This window comes from Colobus angolensis, unplaced genomic scaffold (genome assembly GCF_000951035.1).
Source record: "Colobus angolensis palliatus isolate OR3802 unplaced genomic scaffold, Cang.pa_1.0 Scaffold229, whole genome shotgun sequence".
Lineage (NCBI taxonomy): Eukaryota > Metazoa > Chordata > Mammalia > Primates > Cercopithecidae > Colobus > Colobus angolensis.
In genome coordinates, this window is record NW_012115477.1 from 6,098,622 (window position 1) to 6,098,981 (window position 360).

The 360-nt window shown below is 71.9% G+C and overlaps 1 protein-coding gene across 4 annotated transcripts in view; it reads right to left on the bottom strand.

Annotated features, from left to right (window-relative positions):
* IGF2BP3 (insulin-like growth factor 2 mRNA binding protein 3) overlaps positions 1 to 360 on the bottom strand; it is a 163,976-nt gene that overhangs the window by 162,917 nt on the left and 699 nt on the right. The gene's annotated exons all lie outside the window — the stretch shown is intronic.

Sequence of the window (360 nt, forward strand, 5' to 3'; positions counted from 1 at the left end):
GCGGGCGGCCCGGTGCGTGGCGGCGATTCCCTTCCAGGCGACCAGCCGCCCCCGCCCACCTGCCCCTATCGCTCGTCGGACCGGGGGAGGTGGAACGGGGAAACCGGGCACACTCTCTCCTCCCGCAGGGTGGGGAGGAAGCGCGGGGCCGCCTGTGCGAGGCACCAGCCCCGCGGTCTCACTCGGCAGCAAGGTCGAGGCCACTTTCCGTTCTCCACGGCCGGGGTTTCGGGGCGCAGCACAGACAGCGCCGTAAATAACGACCGAGGAAAGCAGGAAGGAATGAGGCACAGGCGGGCATTCTAGCTCGGCCCCCGAGGCCCAGCGTGCCGGGGCCTGGAGCACGCGCCTGGGCCCAGG